We start from the raw sequence: 16,680 nt of genomic DNA on the forward strand, positions 1-16,680 counted from the left end.
GCTAACACACTTCGCAACAACGCGACCCACTGCTCCCCCTGCCACTTCTGATTCTGGTATATAGTAATGAAATAACTATCAACATCCGTCTCTTCGAACGGAGGTACTACTCTCAGCTCCCGACTAACATTAAACCGCTCTCTCCTTAGCTCCTCCCTCTCTCTTTCTCTCCCCGCTGCCGCTCTTTCGGCTGCTGCTAACTCTCTGATCCAAATTTCATGCTGTCTTTGCCTCTCAGCTTGATTCTGCTCGTTTTCCACCTCTAACCCCTTCGCCAAATTTAACAAGTCTGCTTTGGCGCTCACCTCTAGCGCCGCCACAGTCGCGTTTTTCATAAATTCACACACGTCCATCTTTGCTGGTTTTCTGTCTGGCTACCTGCGAAACCAGATTTAAGTTTGGACTTACAGCCCGATTCACTGACCCTCCCGTTTGGTTTCAAATCCCGAGACGAGAACCCCACTTGTTATGAAACCAGTAACTGGTTTCACTTACCAGCAAAGATAGATATGTCAGTTGAAGTCCAATGGTACTATTTTCAAAAGTTTTATTCAATAAGGGCACAAACGTATGGTTAATACAAAACATTCAAATCGTCAAAACTCAATCTAAAACACCGGTGTAACCATAATCAATCAGAAATAGGCTCTTTCGTTGTCTAGGGTATATAATACTGAGTCCAATTGGAAATATAAAGAGTCACTCTGAAGTCTGCAGGCTTTCGGTTTCACGTGTTGGAGAGAGAGAGAGATAAAACGGAAAAACTTGCCGTTTACATCCGTGTAATCAGGGGAGCGATCTTCCCCGTTGTTAGTTAAAAGCGATCTTCCGTTGGTTCCAGCCACAAACCCCGCATTCGGAATTTAACGCACGTGGCTTATTTCAAAATGGCTTCCCGTTCCCACGGGAAGCGTTATCGTGCTTCTTGGTGTCTCCTTGGTGCGTCTGAGGGTCGTCCTCTTTCAGACCCTTCTTTATACTGCCTCACGGGATCTCAGGTGTCAATCAGGTTGCAGGTGATGCAATCTCTCTCTCAACCAGCCCACTTTGCCCGAGGGCTTTACAATGTCCCTGCGAGTTGGCACGTCTGCAGTTCCCAGGTGTCTCCTGAGAACAATGCCACAGTCACCAGCTTTTGTCCCAGTGGAATGCGGTATCCAGCACGTCGCTGTCTTTCCATTTCCTGTGTCCATTCAGCCTGTCTCTCTCTCTCTCTTTTGGGTCATTGACCCCCCTTTTCTAGGGCTCTTGCAATTCTCACAAAGGAGGGGGCTGGTATCATAACATAAACCTTCAATTTCACCAATTACCGTTCGAACTTTTTTCTTTTTTTTCAATTATCTTCGATTCTCGATTCTCAATCCTCCACTATTATTCTTCCAAAAGCACTTCTGACACCACATTATATTACTTCTATTTAAACATTCTGTGGGTTACCAATTACAAATCATATTCTGGAAGAAATGAAGAAATTTTATTTACAGAAATAAACAAACACATCTTAACCCCGCCACATGCTGAATCATTCTGGCAAAACCCCGCGTATAGTCAGTGCTCTAGAATCAGGAACTGGCACATCATTGCACATGATATCACCACAGACATCATGGACCCTAATATTTTGGACCAGTCTCACACATCAGTAAAACCTTGTAGAAGGCCTTACTGAAGTTCAACTAAACCACATATACTGTACTTCACTCACTGATAGACATAGCTACTTCCTCAGAAAATTCAGATTAGTCAGATAAAGTCTGCTTTTGACAAAACCATATTACCTAATTTTGATTGATCCTTGTTTTTTCAAGTGAATATTAATCCTGCACCTCAGAATTTTTTCCACTAATACTGATGCTAGCCACAGCGGGCTGTAATTGCCAGGTTTTTCTCTTAAATGATGCAAAGAAAGTTTCCAATTTTGACATGAATTGCCCAAGAATTCAGTAGTATGCCACTGCTCTTTTCAGAGATAAGTATGCACAAATTAATTATTTTCAAAGACGATCATGTATGTGATGGTTCCTGGAATGAATTGTGTCCCTCCAGAAAAATGACAATGCTTGTGCATTTGATGCACATTTACTCTCAGTCACTATGTCTGTACGATGTGGCATTTTTGTGGTATCCTGAAGGATTTGGCGAACTGGACTCTTGAGAATGAAGGTACAGCCATGGCAGCCATTACTGGAGCAAATTAAGGACAGGGCTTAATTTTCAGGTTGTATTGATGTAGCCAGGCCTGGGCCTGAGAGTGGATAAAACCTGCAAATTTAAGCACCGAGCCAGATTGAAAAGTCTAAGGCATTAAGACCAATGTGAAGGACAAACTGGTTTTCAGCTCACTACTCCATGAGGCTTTACTCATCTCAGCACTGAACTAACTGCAGGTGTGGCCTGCAGCTAACAACACTCAGCCCAGTTTTGAACCTTATTCTGTGGCTGTGGCCTGCAGGCATTGTGTTGCAGCACTGAGCTGGCTCCATGGATTGTAGAATAACTTTAGGGGACACTACGGTCCATGCTCCATGGATTGTTTGATTTCTTTTTTATTGTTTACATTATTTGTTCTCTCTTTTTCATGACCATCTTCGTGGTTTGTTTTGTGGATTCTGCTGTGCTTCTTCATCCTGAGGCGGCCGGCAAGAAGGTGAGTCTCAAGGTTGTGTAAGGTACACATACATTGATAATAAATATACTTTGAACTTTTAACCTGAGAAGTAATGATGTAACTTCCCATGCAAAACACAGGTCTTGTCTCCAACTAGTGATATCTATCTCAGCTTTCTCTCCCATCTGTTCAACAATCTTACTCCATTTCCATCTACAGACTGACTGGCAGAGGGGGTGGGGTGGCTCTGCTAGTGAGGAATGATATTCAGTCCCTTGCGAGGGGGGACATAGAATCAGGGGATGTAGAGTCAGTATGGATAGAACTGAGAAATTCTAAGGGTAGAAAGACCCTAATGAGAGTTATCTACAGGCCCCCAAAGAGCAGTCTGGATGAATGAAAAGTTAAAATTGGCATGTCACAAAGGTAATGATACAGTTGTCATGGGGGATTTCAACATGCAGGTAGACTGGGAGAATCAGAATGGTACTGGACCCCAAGAAAGGGAGTTTGTGGAGTGCCTCCAAGATGGATTCTTAGAACAGCTTGTACTGGAGCCTACCAGGGAGAAGGCAATTCTAGATTTAGTGTTGTGCAATGAACCAGATTTGATCAGGGACCTCGAGGTAAAGGAACCATTAGGAGGTAGTGACCATAATATGATATGTTTTAACCTACAATTTGAGAAGGAGAAGGGAAAATCGGATGTGTCAGTATTACAGTTGAACAAAGGGAACTATGGAGCTATGAGGGAGGAGCTGGCCAAAGTTCAATGGAACAATACCCTAGCAGGGAAGACAGTGGAACAACAATGGCAGGTATTTCTGGGAATAATGCAGAAGGTGCAGGATCGGTTCATTCCAAAGAGGAAGAAAGATCCTAAGGGGAGTCAGGGGTGGCTGTGGCTGACGAGGGAAGTAAAGGGCAGTATAAAAATAAAAGAGAAGAAGTATAACATAGCAAAGATGAGCGGGAAACTGGAGGACTGGGAAGCTTTTAAAGAGCAACAGAAGATAACAAAAAAGGCAATACGCCAAGAAAAAATGAGGTACGAAGGTAAACTAGCTAAGAATATAAAGGAGGATAATAAAAGCTTCTTTAGGTATGTGAATAGCAAAAAAAAAATAGTTAAGACCAAAACTGGGCCATTGAAGACAGAAACAGGTGAATTTATTATAGGGAACAAGGAAATGGCAGATTAGTTGAACAGGTACTTTGGATCTGTCTTCACTAGGGAAGACACAAACAATCTCCCAGATGTAATAGTGGCCAAAGGACCTAGGGTAAAGGATGAACTGAAGGAAATTTATATTAGGCAAGAAACGGTGTTGGATAGAGTGTTGAGTCTGAAGGCTGATAAGTCCCTGGGACCTGATGGTCTGCATCCCAGGGTAATTAAAGAGGTGGCTCTAGAAATCGTGGATACATTGGTAATCGTTTTCCAATGTTCTATAGATTCAGGAACAGTTCCTGCTGATTGGAGGGTGGCTAATGTTGTCCCACTTTTCAAGAAAGGAGGGAGAGAGAGAACAGGGAATTATAGACCGGTTAGCCTGACATCAGTGATGGGAAAGATGCTGGAGTCAATTATAAAAGAGGAAATTACGACACATTTGGATAGCAGTAGAAGGATCAGTCCGAGTCAGCATGGATTTATGAAGGGAAAATCATGCTTGACTAATCTTCTGGAGTTTTTTGAGGATGTAACTATGAAAATGGACAAGGGAGAGCCAGTGGATGTAGTGTACCTGGACTTCCAGAAAGCTTTTGATAAAGTCCCACATAGGAGATTAGTGGGCAAAATTAGGGCACATGGTATTGGGGGCAGAGTACTGACATGGATTGAAAATTGTCTGGCTGACAGGAAACAAAGAGTAGTGATTAATGGGTCCCTTTCGGAATGGCAGGCTGTGACCAGTGGGGTACCGCAAGGTTCGGTGCTGGGACCGCAGCTGTTTACAATATACATTAATGATTTAGATGAAGGGATTAAAAGTAACATTAGCAAATTTGCTGATGACACAAAGCTGGGTGGCAGTGTGAAATGTCAGGTGGATGTTATAAGAATGCAGGGTGACTTGGACAGGTTGGGTGAGTGGGCAAATGTATGGCAGATGCAGTTTAATGTGGATAAATGTGAGGTTATCCACTTTGGTGGCAAGAACAGGAAGGCAGATTACTATCTAAATGGAGTCAAGTTAGGAAAAGGAGAAGTACAACGAGATTTAGGTGCTTTTGTACATCAGTCAATGAAAGCAAGCATGCAGGTACAGCAGGCAGTGAGGAAAGCTAATGGCATGCTGGCTTTTATAACAAGAGGTATTGAGTATAGGAGTAAAGAGGTCCTTCTGCAGCTGTACAGGGCCCTGGTGAGACCCCACCTGGAGTATTGTGTGCAGTTTTGGTCTCCAAATTTGAGGAAGGACATTCTTGCTATTGAGGGAGTGCAGCGTAGGTTCACAAGGTTAATTCCCAGAATGGCGGGACTGTCATATGTTGAAAGATTGGAGCGACTGGGCTTGTATACACTGGAATTTAGAAGGATGAGAGGGGATCTGATTGAAACATATAAGATTATTAAGGGATTGGACACACTGGAGGCAGGAAGCATGTTCCCGCTGATGGGTGAGTCCAGAACTAGAGGCCACAGTTTAAGAATAAGGGGTAGGCCATTTAGAACAGAGATGCGGAAAAACTTTTTCACCCAGAGAGTGGTGGATATGTGGAATGCTCTGCCCCAGAAGGCAGTGGAGGCCAAGTCTCTGGATGCATTCAAGAGAGAGTTAGATAGAGCTCTTATAGATAGCAGGGTCAAGGGATATGGGGAGAGGGCAGGAACGGGGTACTGATTGTGTATGATCAGCCATGATCACAGTGAATGCCAGTGCTGGCTAGAATGGCCGAATGGTCTACTCCTGCACCTACTGTCTATTGTCTATTGTCTATTATCTCAATAATCCCTCCCACTACAATTAAATTCCACTCATCCACCACTTCAGCGATCGGCTCCCCCTTGACAGACAAGCTTTGACTCCACCTTCAGCATTAGCTGGCATCGGACCCTTACCTAACCCATTTGCAAACTCTGAACCACAGCTTCTCCTGCAAGACTGTGAGCATTCTTCCCTATTACCTCCTCACTTGGTCCCTGTCTAGGACATGAGGTATTTATATTATTTTTCTTTGCAGGCTTTGTCTTCATATAAGGTCTTGGGCTACAGAAACTTCAAGCTGTGGTCTCACATTGAATAGTCATTGGCATACTGTGTAATTATAGATTAATGCACCTCTTGGGTGTTCAGTATTTCTCAACCATTATCTAAAAGAGATGCAATTGAAGGGAAGCTGCATTGAAATTGCAATCACATCATAGTCTTGTCAAATAGCAGAGGTGGATCAAGGGGCTGAATGGCCTACAGCTGTTCCTAATCTCAGTGTTTATGTCTAACTGTTTTATCTTTTCAGGTATGCTACATACATATGCTCACATAGACAGGTCAATTCACACATGTGCATAATGCATGCAAAAACACCAATGCATACAAGAGGTGTATACATGCACGCACATCTACAAACTGTACACATATACATATACACAAACACTTTAGTACACACGTAGACGTAGACACACTACACATACATACACACACATAGACACACATTTGTAATTTTAACTTGGATTGATTGGTAATAAAACCAAGTTATACCACAACAAACATTTCTGAATAAAATTGAATTCAATCAATTTGAAGATCACATTCAATTACATAAGATTGTCTTTATATACTCTATATATCATTCACCACACAGTGTCCACTTTTTTGCTTTAGAAGCACTTCGGAAAATAGAAATAATAACTTCATAAAAATCGTACCTACTGAAACACAGAGATATTTATATTATTTCAATTGAAATGAAATAAGTTCAGAAATTTGCAACCCATAAAAAGAACAGTGTGAATTTTCTGCATTAATTATAATCCTTCCCTGCCTTATTTAAAATCAGCAAGCGGGATTGAAATACTGGCAGCATAAAGGTGACAACTTTTATAAGGCTAACATTTTTTATAGCATGTCTAATGCCTTCAGTAAGATCTATTATTTATGATTAAAATTACTATCTAGACCAAGTGTTAGAGATTTAAGCCCATGGGCTTAATAAACTTTTGACAAATCTCAGAATATCCTGCTAAAATAAAGGGTGAATATTGTTTGCAATATTAAAGTGTGAATTAGTTTAATGGCCTATAATAACTAATTGCTTGAAAATAAATTTTTGGTTTTATCAAACCAAATTAAAATGTTGTTCATCATTTTTGTTAATATTTTTGTGCAATACCAACTGAAATATCTTTACATTTTGAAATATGCATTGCCACTAATGTATATTTAGTCAGTGGAAATAAGAATCTTCATGGTCTGTAGAGGTTTTTTTCTGAAAATCTTTCTTATTATGACAGCGTTGAACAGCTCTCAGACATTAGGCCTCCATTTCCTTATTTCTGGCAACAGCTTTAGACTTAGCAGGGAGCTGAGCTCACTGTGTGGTGTGCCTCACTCACAGTCTGGGAATGTCACCCACCGCTGCCTCATTTTCACTTTTCATTTATTGCACCATCTATTCCTCCAGCTACTGTGAATACGATTATCCAATTAGTAGGTGATTTTGTGCCTGCGGACTTGCTTCTACTGAGTAGTGAATTGAGACTATTCAAATTCATCCATTTGGGAGCCCTTGCCAACCATCTTAAATCTTATTTATAGTAGTAATGGGAGAAATGATTGGTTAAAAAGAAATTCTGCAATTTACTTTTACAATCGCTGCAAAACAAATTAAGTTACTGTAAAATTATATTTATCTTTGTGGTGCAAATGCAAAATGCTGTGGTGTTGGAAATTAAAAATAGGAAAGGAACATCTGGAAAAACTCGTCAGCTCAGATGGCTTCAACGATCAGGGAAGCAGACCTACTGCTTCAGGGAATTGTCTGCTTTCATCAATTTTCATAAAATGTCATTGACTTGAAACAGTATCTCATGTCTGCACAGGGGCTATTCAAACTAGTGAGTATCTGCGTGTTCCCACTGTTTCCTATTTGAATTAAGTTAGAGATGTTTCAGGAATGGGAAAACCAACATTTGCAAGAGCTGATTTGATTTGTTTCAGTAATTCAAATGGACATGCTTGAGGTGGACCCTATTTGTCCAGATGCACCTGTGAAAGACATAAAACCATTTTATGTTTGAGCCTTTTGACTGTGCCCAGTGGCCCAGTGAGTTCTGCACACAATATTAGCTCTCTGTACCCTCTCAATGGAGTTTCAAAATGAGCTAATCAATAGTATGGACCTGAGATATGATCCCTGGATTGAACCTAATGAGCAGTAGCATGCCAAATATTTTATCATGGCATTTCAAGTTTTAAAAAGCACACCTGTCCTTATGAATTTTCAAATGCAACAAAACAAAAATAAAATCAATTATTTTCAGAAGAATTTTCAGTAATCTCATTAAATTTTCCAGATCAGTTCATAGCACAGCAGCGATCAATTGCGGGTCATACCTCTATTCCAGTGCTCCACAAGAATTCTGTCAAGATACAAGACATCTCATACTTGTTTCAGGATCTGGTCGCTCACTTTGAGGACCACTTAATTCAGTTTGTGGGGCTTAATAACTGAACTTTGCAGAAATTGTGTACCTGCAAGAGTTTCACCCTTAGAGTTTAATTTGTATTCTGTTTGCTTCTCCAACATAAATGAGGTAAAGGCTTTAGAGAAACAGCAATGTAATTTCTTTATATTGTTTCCTAGACACCAATGGAAAATGTTGGCCATCTCAAAAAAGAATAAAAAAGACATCTGCTGAATCTACTCCTACTTCTACCTCAGCTTAAATTCAAATCAATTTTATAAGGCTTATTTAGATTGAACCTGCATTCTCGGTGATTCCAAAGAAGAAGAAAGAAATATTTCTTTAAGATCACAAAAGGGTATCCATAGCATATACTTTCAAAGCCTTTTAAGAGCAGCTGTTAGAAACATGCAAGCAAGTAGTTTGGTATGACAATTTCTGAAGAGATTTTGTATTTACCCTCGATCAACTTACCTCAGAGCAGAATTAGGAGATTCACATTAGTGGAAATGAATGCTTCTTAAAACGAGTTAACAGAATAAAACATTCCTTATCTAATATGTGCTTAATGTATAAACCAAAAGACCATAAGACATAAAAGAGTATTAGGCCATTTAGCCCTTTGACACTGCTCCACTACACGATAATGGCTGATTTATTTTTCCTCTGAACACTACTCCTTGCCTTCTCCCCATAACCATGGACTACCTTACTAATAAAAAACCCTATAAAAGTCTGCTTTAAATGAACAAAACTGGTACCCAATGATTTGGCCACCACAGGATCTCTGGCAATGAATTCCACAGATTCACCACCCTTTGGCTAAAGAAATTCCTCTCCATCTCTGTTCTAAAAAGTCATCCTTCTATTCCGATACTGCTCCCTCTGGTCCTATACTCTACCACTATTGGAACCGTCCTCTCCATGTCCACTCTATCTAGGCCTTTCAATATTTGGTTGGTTTCAATGAGATCCACCTCTCATTCTTCTGAATTCCAATAAGTACAGGCCCAGACAGGTTGTGGCATGTGTGTATGTCCTTTGTGTGTATAATGTGTATGTGCATATATGGACGCACAAAGAATGTACATGTATCTTTGGGTTGATTTGCTTTTATATGTAGGTGGTAATGAAGGCAATGTGCCTGTGCATGCCATGCGCATCATGTAGAATATATATGTTCTTTGTGTGTGTGCACGAGAAATGGAAAGCCTTTTATTTGTGCTCTGTAGTGTTAATTTAAATCTAAATTCCAGAGGTCAAAGAAGACAGCATTATATTGCCAACTATTTCTTTTTCTTTCTTATCATTCTATCTGCATATTAACATATTTCAAATAATATATTACATTGCAGGACAGCCAATTTTATTTCAAAATGATTTGTAATTATATTAGATGTCTAGTGATGGTTCTGAGGGATTATGGACTCTTTCTCATTGACTTTAATGTAACTCAGCATTGAATGCAGCTCCACATCATATGTCTTGGCCATCCATTATTAAATACACGATACATTTTGTGTAATATATCTCCCTGACAAGCATAAGTCAGAATCTAATATTTGCTCTGAAAAAAAGTGTTCTTTAGGGGATTCCTGTTTTTCATCTCGTTAAGTAAAATGAATATCAAAGATTCTCCCTGTAAAATGCTACTTCTTTCCCTGATCATTGTTCTTTGAGTCTTGGCCAAGTGTCCAGTAATCTCTTGCAAGAAATTGTAAATAACTGGTGGGATTAGAAAAATAATTAACACACACAGACTATTTTACATCAAGAACAGAGGCTGAACTTTCCCAGCATAAATAGGCAATAAATACGGTATGTAATCAATCTCTTTGTTGATACAATATGAAACAATGGAAATGATAAAGTGAACACAGGCAAATTGTTGCTTTTTAGTTTCAGGTTATAACTCACTGAAAACTTAATAGCTAAAGACAAAAGTAAGTTAATTCTCAGAGTTCTGTACAGTGAATGTTATTTCCAATAATCTTTTATATATGCAAATGTTTTAATATTAAACTGAAGGCAGCTTCTGAATATGAAATTGCATTGGAAAGACCCAGGACTTGAGTTCATTAATCAGAATTGATTTCACACATGATATTTTGAACCTTTGTGTTTTATGCATTTAAGATGCACTTAGTGGGTCTAAAGTGAATCTACTCTGAGCTAAATTTAAGACCACAATGGACATTGAAGGAGTCAAAATAAGGTAGGTTATTTTTTTCTCTGAGTGGAAGAAAGTTGCTGCTCTCATGATGATGATGGCATTAAAAATGAAAGAGGAGGGTAACAGCAGATGTAATTTGCTTCCATCTTGATAGAAAGCAGGAATTGCTTTTGTGATATTGCCTGGCCAGGTAAAGTAAGTATATTTGTTGTTTCACCACATTCTATGAATTAAATGACAAATCAACTACTGCACAGTCACACAGCACCAAGCATTCATTTTCTGTGTCAATCACCATTTCGTTGTCACCATACACAATCTGCAATTGTCTGTTACTCAGTCTTAATGAAGTTATTGTATTTATTGGGTGGCTGTTCACCATCTCAACTCCGGATAGAGAGAATTCTGGATGGATTCATCATGGCTCGCAGTTTCTTGGGGTCTCTCTGCCTAAGATGGCTGCTGCAACTGCTTTGGATAACTTGTACAGAGAAGGATATCCTAGGGGTAAATTAAATTCCCTTATCCAGATAGAGACAGGGATCTCATTGATATCATATCTGAAGGAAAGATTACATTATCTCTGACATACAAACCCATTTCATTGATGGTTTAACTCTGAGATGGTTGAATGTAGTGATTTTTAAGATCGTGTCAATAACTACGACTAACTCAAATCTTTTATTTTTTGTCCTCCTGGGTTGCAACGCAGGCAGCAAGGGCTGAAAAATATACACAAAAATAACCACGCAGAGGATTTTATTCCTTCTGTTGGCATCCTATCCTACAATGAAAACTAAAGTGTTCTGTAGTCATTTATTTTTATCTCTTTAGGGGACAACTCAAGTAGGATCTGTAATACAAAGTAAAACTGAAACTCTAATATGGAGGTCAAGCAAAGACTCAAGAAGCTGTCATCTGGGAAAACACAGACCAAACCTTTTGGGGAGGAACTGATCAAACTTGATCTGGTCTGAATGAAGAACCAACAGTCTCAGTATACAGTCAATAAACAGTATCAGTAAGCATTAAGGAAAATCCCCCATCTGGCAAGTCGACCCGTAGCCACCAAAAAGATTACCCTTCACACTAGGGATCATTTCACTCACCACTGGCTTTGTCCCCAATTCTATCATTATGAGACTGCTGACTCTAGAATCCACAGCAACAAACAAGATGCTGAAGTGGACCAGACTATATCTTCAAATGAACAGTCTTGACTCAAAACATCATAAACTTTGCTCCACAATGTTGCCTGATGGCTGAGTTCCTCTAGCATCTTGTTTCAGATGCAAGCTAACCCTACCCACCTTGGGTAATCTGCTGTGAAAGCCCTTATTCATAACATTGTTCCTTCTCAACTTAACAGTCCATATACACTTCTGGTTGATATTTAACTTCCAAGATGCAACAATGGGCTTTGGATGAAAAGAAATGTCTACAATCAAACGGGTAACTGAGCAGCTTCTTTCTAACTCCATTGAAGTCTAGGGAAGGACTTGCACATTTGTGTTTATTGCTGCCTTTGCTTGCATTATACGTTTAATTACACAAACGGTCATTGCTTCCTGCCAACAAGGAGAGCAATCTCAATCATCCTATTCTCTATCTCTCCCTTTTTCTATGTACCTTGTACTCTCTCCCACATGCCATAAACCAGTCATTGATTCATCTTACAATTAATTTTTCACTGCTAATAAACCTTCCACTTTGTCTTAGGAAATTGGAGGAAGCCAGTGTGATCACAGAGAGTGCATGCAAAATCTGCAGATCTCAGGTTTGAATCCAGTTACCTGCACCTGTTAAATAGCAGCGGTTAATCCAGCATTTTGTGCCGCCCACTGAATTAATAAAGCATATAATAACATTTATTGTAGCCTTTCCATTTCCTGCCTATTATTTCATCCCAAGTGCTAACAGCCTCACTAATATATTTAATAATTAATGTCAATCTACATCAGTATAATGCATGCATAATTACTTAGAGGTCTAATTATTGCAAAAATAAATGGTATGAGAGAGGGTGGTTAATTGTGGAGAGGAGGAATGTTGATTTTCTGGGTAGATCAACATGCTGGAATCATAGTTAATACCAAAGGACTAGATACTCTAAGTACCTGAAACATTCCTTCAATATCCTGATAATTAGAGTCCCATGGCAGCCCCATGTATCAAGTAGTTCCAGCATTTTCCACCTGATTGGTAGAACTTTGGTTTGGTGTTATAAGCCATGAATGTAGGAGGTAACTTTTGCATGCAGGTACGACCTAAAACCGATCTAATTGTACAACAAGTTTGAGCACGTTGCACTGTGAAAGTATGATGAAACCTATATAATCCTTCTCTATAGATTACAAATCGGAAGAATAATTAGGATTGATGTACTATATTTACACTCAGTGATCACGTTATTAGGTACTTCATGCATCCTATAAAGTGGCCATTGACTGCAGGTTTGTGGTTTTCTATTGCTATGGTATAGCTATCCACTTTGAGGTCTGGCTTGCTCTTCTGCACACCAGTGTTGTAATGCATGGTCATTTGAGTTACTGTTGCCTTCCAGTCAGCTTGAACCAGTCTTCTCTAACCCCTCTCATTAATGAGGTGTTTTCATACACCGAACTGCTGCTCACTGGATTTTAAAAAATTTTTGAACAATTCTCTGTAAACTCCAGAGACTGTTGTGCGTGAAAATCCCAGAAGGTCGGGAGTTTCTGAGATACTCAAGCCATCCTGTCTGGCACCAACGATCATTCCATGGTCAAAATCACTTAGATCACAATTTTCCCACATTCTGATATTTGGTCTGAACAACAACCCTTGAACATGTGTGCATACTTTTATGCATTGAGATGCTGCCTCATGATTGCCTGATTAGATATTTGCATTGATGAGCCAGGTGTACCTAATAAAGTGGCCACTGAGCATAGATCTTCAATGTTCAAATTGCAGTATATAAGTTATGCATATATCTCAGAAAATCCAAGAGCCAGTTCATTCAGGCTGTTGTCATTGTATAACTTCTGGTCAGTTGTAGGTTTCTGGCAGGCACCCAAAGAGGCTTCAATTAAACCAGAAATGGAGAATTATAACTGTACAAATTTCTTCAAATCTTCACATCTCCACATCCTGTGATCTAGGGAAATAAGGATTTTTTCAATGTACTGTATTTGTAATTGAGTTGCTAGTGATTCTCAGTTCTATAAAACAGTGGAGTAAACCTTAAGGACTAATTTGACAGAGAGCATTGTAAGAAAATTATATAGAATAATAAAGTCATAGAACACTACAACACAGAAAAAGGCTCTTTAGCCCATCGAGTCCATGCCAAACCATTAACTTGCCTTGTCCCATCAACCTGCATCTGGACCACAGCAGTCCATACACCTTCCAAATTTCTATTAAATGTGAAATCAACCCCACAGTCACCACTTGCACTGACAGCTTGTTCCACACTCTTAACATCCTTTGAGTAAAGAGGTTTCCCCTCATATTCCCCTTAAACATCTGACCTTTCATCTTTAACCCATGACCTCCAGTTCAGTCTTACCCAACCTCAGCGGAAAAAGCCTACTTGCATTTACCCTATGAATACCCTGTCATAATTTTGAATTAGGTGCTAATCTATTCAAACTTTCCCAATAACTCAGGAACTCGACTCGGTGTCTTATACTATTTCAACATAACATCCCAACTCCTGTACTCAATACATTAATTTATGAAGGCCTTTGCGCCAAAAGACTTTCTTATGGCCCTGTCTACCAGTGACACCTCTTTAAAGGAATAATGGATATATATTCCCACATCTCTCTGTGTTATTGCACCCCTCAATGCCCTACTGCTCATGTGTAATAGCTATCCTGGTTGGTCTTCCAAAATGCAACTCCTCACACTGCGTTAAATTTCTTCTGCCATTTTCAGCCTATTGTGTCTGTGCACAGCTACATATTGATTAAATAAAAACACGCACATGGGAGATGGTTTTAACTGGTGCATTCACATTGTAGTGAGAGAGAGAGAAAACAAGGGGCAAGCGTAGACAACAGGGCATAATTGCACAGACAACAGATCAATATGTGGGGGGATCATTGCTCTAAAAGAAATAGATACATACATTACTCTTCTCCCCCTTTAGATTAATGCAATATAAAACTGGATATATACAAAACATTCAATTTCCTTCTCATAAACCCATCTTCCAAATCAACATGCTGTCACAATAACAGTCCATAACTACCTTCATAGTTCTAAAGGTTCAGTCTTTTGTGTGGCATTCTGTTTCTTTCAGGATAGTGCCTCTAGACCAGTGGAGTGGCATCAGGTTTGGTAGGTATCTTGTTGAAGACAATGTTCTCGGTTTCCATTGTCACGTTGTTGTCAGTGACATGATCATCACTGAGAGGTGAGCCCAGTGACCGTCATGTGTCCGTCTTGTTGGATGCAATCGAAGCAAGTGTGTTCTTTGCTTGAGCATCCAGTATCTGGTCCACATGACATCCCTATGCATGATCAGCATTCACTGTGTACATCAGTGGTTCAGTTCTTGTAGCTATCCTACTAGGTTTCCATTGTCTTCTCATTAATCACACACTAGGACTTCCTATCCAATCTTGAAGCTGCTTGTTACTTCACTTGGCAACTGGATGAACTGCTTATATTGTACTTTACTGCAGAGGTCTGGTTTCAAGAGGTCTATGTGAAATCTCAGGTTCCTGCTCCTGAACAACATTGCAGGTGTTTGATTTGTTGTCATATGAACAGAGTTCTGATACACAAAAAAGGAAGTTGTCCACTTTGAGCTGTAGGAAAATGTTCTCCTTGCCCATCATTTTAAAGGACTTCTTGAAGGTTTGAATAAACCTTTCAGCTAACCCATTCATTGCTGGATGGTGAGGATCTGACTTGAAATACCTGATGCCATTTTTCTTCATGAACAGTTGAAATTCTTCTGATGTGTATTCTCGCAATTTTTTCGGTGAAGATCTGGTGAAAAAATTCCTCAGAGTGGAGACAGTCTTTGCTGAGGTGATTGACTTTTTTGGTATAAATTCCAGCTACTTTGAATGAGCATCCACAGCAATCAGTCCCTGTCTATCCAAATCTTACATATTTATTCCCTTCGAATACCTTCAAATAACTATCCTGCTACTGATGTCAGGCTCACTGACCTATATTCTTAGAACCCTTCTTAAACAATGTAATAACATTAACTATCCTCTAATCCTCCAGCTCTTCACCCTTGGCTAAGTGCTTCAAATCTCTCTGTTAGGTCACTATAGATACTGCAATAGTCTCCCACAGGGTCCAAGAGAACACATTGTCAGGACTTGGGGATTTATCAACACTAATTTGCCTCCAGACAGCAAACACCTCCTCCTCTGTAATCTGTATATAGTCCATGAGCTCACTGCAGCATTGTAGATTTTCTATCCATTTTGCAAGTAAGTACAGATGCAAAAAATTCATTTAAGATCTCCACCATCTTTCAGCTCCACACATAGAGCACCGCTCTGATCTTCCAGAGGAGCTATTTTGTTCCTTGCTGTCCTTTCACTCTTAAATCTGTTTATCTGTAGAAGCCCATTAGATTCTCTTTCACCTTGTCTGCTAGAGCAACCCAATATCCTTCTTAAATGTTCTCTTGCATTTCTTATACTCCTCCAGTAGCTCATTTGTTTCTGCCTGCTATACCTGCTATGCAGCTATGCACCTCTTTCACTTCTTTAACCACGGCCTCAATATCCCTAAGTTTGTTATCCTTGCCAGGAACATGCACGTTCAATATTCTCAAAATTTCTCTTTTGAGGGCCTCCAACTTAGCAAGTACACCTTTGCCAGAAAACACCTGCTCCCAATCCACACTTGCCAGTTCCTTTCTGATAACATCAAGATTGACCTTTCTTCAATTTGGAATCTCACCCTGAGGACCAGACCTATGTTTTTCCATAATTACCTTAAAACTAATGGCACTGTGATCACTATATTGCAGCGGTTCCCCTACACTGACATCTGTCACCTATCACCTGTCATTCCCTGACTAGTGATGCCACCCTTTTATCCCATTGAGCTGCCAGTCTGCTGCTTTTGTAACCAGGTCTTACTAATGGCTGCAATGTCACAATTTCACATGCTGATCCATGCCATAAGCTCAACCTGAACTCAAAACATTAGTCCCATCATGCTCAACCATCTGATTCCTGCCTTTGAACATAGGCTAACATCTTTCTCCACAACCTTTTCACTATCTGTTCCAGTGCTCTGATTCCC

The sequence above is a fragment of the Hemitrygon akajei genome, chromosome 4 (genome assembly GCF_048418815.1).
Source record: "Hemitrygon akajei chromosome 4, sHemAka1.3, whole genome shotgun sequence".
NCBI lineage: Eukaryota > Metazoa > Chordata > Chondrichthyes > Myliobatiformes > Dasyatidae > Hemitrygon > Hemitrygon akajei.